We start from the raw sequence: 6,452 nt of genomic DNA on the forward strand, positions 1-6,452 counted from the left end.
AAAGAGGTCCCAAACCAACCCCCAGGAGAGGGTTCTTAGGTCTCATGCAAGAAAGAATTCAAGGTAAATCCATAAAGTGAGAGCAAGTTTATTCAGAAAATAAAGAAACAAAAGAATGGCTACTCCATAGGCAGAGCAGCAGCATGGGCTGCTCAGCTGCTTATACTTATTGTTACTTCTTGATTACATGCTAAACAAGGGGTGGATTATTCATGAATTTTCTGGGAAAGGGGTGGGCAAATCCCATATTGCTATGGCATTTGTAAACTGTCACGGTGCTGGTGGGAGTGTCTATGCATGCTAATGCATTATAATTAGCATACAATGAGCAGTGAGGACCACCGGAGGTCACTTTCATCACCATCTTGGTTTTGGTGGGATTTGGTCGACTTCTTTACTGCATGCTGTTTTATCAGCAAGGTCTTTGTGACCTGTATCTTGTACTGACCTCCTGTCTCATCCTGGGACTAAGAATTCCAACCCTCCTGGGGATGCAGCCCAGTAGGTCCCAGCCTTATTTTATCCAACCTCTATTTAAGATGGAGTTGCTCTGGTTCGAATGTCTCTGACACTTTGAATCTCTTCTCACTTCAGAACATCCCAATTGGAGGCTCTAGGATAAAAAAATCTCAGCTCACATTGTCATTAGGCCAGTCGTTTTCTTAAGCTTCTGTTGAATCAGAGCTAAACTCTTCAGGATTCAAGGCAATATGTTAACTGGTTTCCCTTTTCCTGGACCTTAACTCTTCTTCACAGGTGTAGCTATCTCTTGGTGATCTCTTGGTAAGTCTCCAGGCTCCTGCTCATCTTGGAGCTCAAACATAACTGTATGACAAAGTCGTTCTTGATAAAACTCATCTCTTCCTACCACTTCATACACCTTCTAAATCCCAAGCAAAGAAACTCATTATTTTGCATTACCTTGAATATGTTTATGTTGTCTAGATGTCACACACACACACACACACACATTTTAAATCTTTCCATCTAGTTTAGTAAGTTCTAGCTGTAGTATAATGTGCTTTACAGTATGGTTCACATACATCTGCATTTGAATCATCTAAAATGCTTTATGGGAATGCCAATTATTAGCTTCACTCTCAGTGTTTATATGGTAAGCCCAAGAAGTATGCATTTTTTTTTTTCTTTTGAGATGGAGTCTTGCTCTGTTGCCCAGGATGGAGTGCAGTGATGCAATGTTGGCTCACTACAATCTCTGCATCCCAGGTTCAAGCGATTCTCCTGCCTCAGCCTCCTGAGTAGCTGGGATTACAGGCACAAGTCACCATACCTGACCGATTTTTTTGCATTTTTAGTAGAGACAGTGTTTCACCATTTTGACCAGGCTGGTGTCAAACCCCTGACCTCAGGTGATTCACCCACCTCAGCCACCCAAAGTGCTGGGATTACAGGCATAAGCCACCACACCATGCCAAAGCATGCATTTTTAACAAGCTAGGTAGTTCTTGTGCATAGAGTTTGGGACCCATTATACAGGAAGAAGAGATACTACAATGGTAGTGTTTGGTGTGTGTGTGTGTGTGTGTGTGTGTGTTTAATACTCCAGATATTTTCAGTTCTATGCTTGGCGCATGGAAGATTCTCATTAAATGCTTGTTGGATTAAGGAATGAATAGATCTAACTTTGGAAGGAAATCCAGTCATGGGAAATCTTTACTACTCTATAGAAGTATTTGCAATTTTCACTAAACATGCCCATAATACTAACTTCAATTAGTATAATCCACATATCCTCATGAGTTAAACTGCATAAATCTTTGGATTTTGCTTCTTCATAAAATAATATAATTTTAATTTACTTGGGTTGTGATGAACTATCATATCAAATTGGTTCAAAACTCTCAAGGTGTTTGTTCTTTAATATATTTTAGATTATATTCCTCTTGGATGGAAGCTAGAGAAATTCTCTCCAGTTATAACTGGAAACAAATACTAAAATGATTGTATAAGCCAAGTAAATATTGTTATGGGGCACCTAAAGAGATCTAGTGTTCTAACATATTGTTAGTTCAACAACTATTTACTGTAAACATTCAGGTTATTATTGCCAGCAGTACAAAGAAGATGCCAGTAATTTTCTATTTCTCCCTGGGAATATTAATATCTTGACTTCTTCATTTAATTAGGTTTGGAGGGGTGTTTTGCTCCCTAGCCTTGACCCACTTAATGGTGGTCAAATCCAGGTAGACACTTTTGATTGTTGACTTTTTTTTTTTTGAGACAGTCTCGCTCTGTTGCCCAGGCTGGAGTGCAATGGTGTGATCTCAGCTCACTGAACCTCTGCCTCCCAGGTTCAAACAATTCTTCTGCCTCAGCCTCCAGAGTATCTGTGATTACAGGCAGCTGCCACCCCTCCTAGCTAGTTTTTGTATTTTTAATACAGACAGGGTTTCACCATGTTGGCCAGGCTAGTCTCGAACTCCTGACCTCAAGTGAGCCGCCCACCTTGGCCTCCCAAAGTGCTGGGATTACAAGCATGAGCCACTGTGCCCAGCCTGATTGCTGACTTTAAAAGACCTCTAATTCACAGAGCTTCTATCAGCATAACTCACTAACAGCTAAGCTTCACTCCAATTTATGTCTTTCTGACAGATGTTGCCTTGATCTCTTTGCTAATCTTACTTTGACTTGGAGCATATGAAAGGGCAATGGAACAAAGGTGATATGATCGTGAACTTTAAATACAGTACATTATTGCTTTTAATTTTTACACTGACTTTATGAGGCAGACAATTTTTCTCCCCATATTATAGAAGAGATATTTGAGGCCAATAGTAGAGGAATAATTGCACTAAGTCATATATCCAAGAAGTGGCAGAACCAGGGCTCAATTTCCCATTTCTTTGGTCCCTAGACTCATCTGCTTTGTACTATACTAAGTCGCTTCATCACTGTATTTTGCCATTTCTTAAATACTTTTCCACCTTCTCCCTGGGATGTGGGTCTTGCCCTTGGCCAAGTGTTGAACTCCCTATCCAGAACTGGTCTCACTTGGAAGTTTCCTAGCAATCAGATGCTCTGTTCATGTCACTCAGCAACCCTCCCTTCCAGCCCCTGCCGGCTATCTTTTCCTAGTCAGTCTTACCCAAACTTAGGCACCAGAGCACCACTTACAGAACCAAAGCAATAATATGCTCTTCTTTGATGACTTCCACGTGTCTTATTGTGGAAATGACATGGGTATTTGTTGAAAACAAATTGTTTAAGCCAACTTAAACAACAAAGTTGTTTAAGCCAACTACAGTGGCATAAACAAAAAGAGGTTTATTTTTCTGATACAGCAAGATGTCTAGAGGTAGATATTTGCAAGTGACACTGCAGTGATTTTACAGCTGATGTCTGTGCAATTCTCCTAGCCTTTTCCTCCCTCATAATGGCAAGACAGCTGCTGTATCTCCAGCTATTGTATCCACATTCAAGACCAAATTAAAGAGGGAGGCCAAGTATTAGTTGTATTCCTTCCTATTTATCATTTCCCAGAGCATCTCCACCTTCACACACCCAAAGACCTTGTTGAATAGACTGGGTCACAAGGTCCACACTCAGCCATTAAAAATGCAGAGAAGGCATGGGAAAATCAATTAATGTAATCCATCATATCAACAGGTTAAAGAAGAAAAATCACAGTGATGTAAAACGTTTGATAAAACCTAACCCCATTCATGATAAAAACTCTTGGCAAACTAAGAATCGAGGAAAACTTCCGAACTGGACAAATAATATTATCTACAAAAAACCTACAGCTAACATCATTCGTAATAGTGAGATATTAGAAGGTTTCCTGATAAGATCAGGAACAAGACAAAGACATATGTTTTTGCCACTCCTTTTCAATACTGGAAATCCTACCTAATGAGATAGGACAAGAAGGGGCAATAAAAGCTATACATATTGGGAGAAAAAAACGCTGTCTTTGTTTGCAGATGATATAATCACCTACGTGGAAAATCTGAAAAAAATTGACAAAAATACTCCTGAAACTAATAAGCAATTATTAATAAGAAATTACATTACAGGATACAAAGTTTATATGCAAAAGTCAATTGTTTTCCTATAAATGAAATGAATATAAGAGATGAACAAGTAACTCAATAGTAATGAGCAAGTGGAATTTGAAGTTAAAAACACAATATCACACTAGCACCACAAAAAAATGAGGTACTTAGGTATAAATCTAACAAAATGTGTATGGTATTATGAGGAAAATTACAAAACTTTGATGAAAGAGATCAAATAAGATCTAAATAGAGAGATACTCAATTTTCACGGATAGAAAGACTCAACAGATGTCAGTTCTTGCCAACTTGATTTATAGATTCTATGCATTCTTAATCAAAATCCCAACATATTATTTTGTGACTATTGATAAACTGATTGCAAAGTTCATACAGAGAGGCAAAAGACCCAGAATAGCCAACACAATATTAAAGAACAGTTAGAGGACTGACATTACCCAATTTCAATACTTACTATACAGTTATAACAATCAAGACAGTGTGATATTGGTGAAAGAATAGACAAATAGATCATGGAATAGAATCGAGAGCCCTGAATAAATATAGTCAACTGATTTTTGACAAAGAAGGAAAGGCAATACAATAAAGATTAGTCTTTTTAACAAATGGTGCTAGAACAACTGGACACCTATATGCAATAAATAAATAAATATAGACACAGACCTTATACTCTTCACAATAGTTAACTCAAAATCGACCACATACCTAGATGTGAAACACAAAAGTATCAAGCTCCTAGAGGATAACACAGGAAAAAATATAGATGACCTTGGGTGTGGTGGTGAGTTTTTAGATGCAACACTAACAACATGAGCCATGAAAGAAATAACTGATAAGCTGAACTTCATTAAAATTAAAAACTTCTGCTTTGTGAAAGCAAAGAGAATGAGAAGACAAGTCACAGCCTGGGAGAAAATATTTGCAAAAGATGTATCTGATAAAGGAGGAACATAACTTGTATATATTATCCAAGATAAATAAAGAACTTGTAAAACTCAACAATAAGAAAATGAACAACTTGATTTTTAAAACAGGCAAAAGACCTGAATAGGCACCTCACCAAAAAAGGTATACAGAGGGCAGGTAAGCATATGAAAAGATAAACAACAGCATATATCATTAGGGATATGCCAATTAGAACAATAAGATGTCCCTACACTTCTGTTTAAACAATCAAAACCCAAAACACTAACAATATCAAATGCCAGCAAGGATATGGAACAATGGGAACTCTCATTCACAGCTGAGGGGAATGCAAAATAGTACAGTCACTTTGGAAGGAAGTTTGGCAATTTCTTAAAAGCTGAGTCATCCAATTCAGCAGTCTCATACTCCTTGGTATTTACTCAAATGAACTGAAATCTTTTGTCCACACAAACACCTGCATGCAAATGTGTATAGCAGCTTTATTCATAATTGCTAAAACTTACAAGCAATGAAGATGTCCTTTAGTAGGTGAATGGATAAACAAACTGTGGTACATCCAGACAATGAAATATTTATTATTCAGTGCCATAAGAAATGAACTATTGAGCCATAAAAAGACGTGGGAGAAACTTAAACACATGTTACTCAGTGAAAGAAACCATTCTAAAAAGTCTACATCCTGTTTGTTACCAACTATATAACATTCTGGAAAAGGAAAATCATGGAAATAGTAAAAAAATTAGTGACTGTCAGGGATTATGAAGAGGGAGGGTTAAATAAGCAGCACGCAGGATTTTTAGGACAGTGAAATACTCTGTATGATACTACAATGGTGGATACATGTCATTGTATATTTGTCAAAACCTATAGAATTTATAAGATTAAGAGTGAACACTAATGTTAACTATGGACTGTGGGTGATAAGGATGTGTCAGTGTAGGTTCATCAGTTATAACAAATGTGCCACTGTGGTGTGGGATGTTGTATGGTTGGGGAGAAGGAGTGTATAGGGATGCTCTCTACCTTTGCTCAGTTTTGCCGTGAACCTAAAACTGCTCTAAAAAGTAAAATCTATTTTTTTTAAAAGGCAGAGAAAGGATTATCATAATTGACATTGACCAATCATCAATATTTTGCTTAGGTTTGGGATCACTGAAGCCCTGAACTAAATTGGAGTTTTGTTAGCAAGGAAGAAAGAGGAGACATTTCCTCCTTGTTGGGATTTTCTGACTAAGACTTTTTTGGCATATAAATATCCCTGACAATGCTATTGTAATTCCTGTTGTTTCACTGGATATTTTAGAGGCAACTAACAGCGTGTGTCTGCGTACAAATGCTTCTCAGTGATTTCCAATTCTTAGTACTGAATGGATAGTACTGAATGGAGGCTTTCCTGACCTCCCTGCCACCTGCTCTGACCCAGCCTCTCTCTGCTTCATTTTTGTTGACAGTCAGGGTTCCAAGTACAGCCTGCAGCTGTGGGACTGC

This window comes from Aotus nancymaae, unplaced genomic scaffold (genome assembly GCF_030222135.1).
Source record: "Aotus nancymaae isolate 86718 unplaced genomic scaffold, 86718_ANA_hifiasm-v0.15.2.pri h1tg000029l, whole genome shotgun sequence".
NCBI classification, from domain to species: Eukaryota; Metazoa; Chordata; class Mammalia; order Primates; family Aotidae; genus Aotus; species Aotus nancymaae.